Source organism: Juglans regia, unplaced genomic scaffold, assembly GCF_001411555.2.
Source record: "Juglans regia cultivar Chandler unplaced genomic scaffold, Walnut 2.0 Scaffold_1770, whole genome shotgun sequence".
Classification (NCBI taxonomy): Eukaryota; Viridiplantae; Streptophyta; class Magnoliopsida; order Fagales; family Juglandaceae; genus Juglans; species Juglans regia.
Window position 1 is genome coordinate 1 of NW_023348423.1, and position 296 is coordinate 296.

Here is a 296-nt window from a genome sequence, read left to right on the forward strand (position 1 = left end):
CTAATTACTTAAAATTCATATAATCCTTGAGCGACATACTAGCGTCCTTCCGATCCCAATCCAAACGGAGATCTGATCCAAACCCATGGCTACGCGATGGGCAGGGCGAGATTTTCCCAAAAATCCACTCCCGAGTGCTCCTTCTTGTCACTTTATCTCGCAAGGCGGAAAAAACAAAAACGAGGGGTGCAACACGAGGACTTCCCAGGAGGTCACCCATCCTAGTACTACTCTCGCCCAAGCACGCTTAACTGCGGAGTTCTGATGGGATCCGGTGCATTAGTGCTGGTATGATC

General features: G+C 49.3%; 1 pseudogene; it reads right to left on the reverse strand.

The window, feature by feature from the left end:
* Positions 1-183: 183 nt before the first annotated feature.
* Positions 184-296, reverse strand: LOC118345223 (annotated as a pseudogene; the record flags this gene model as incomplete).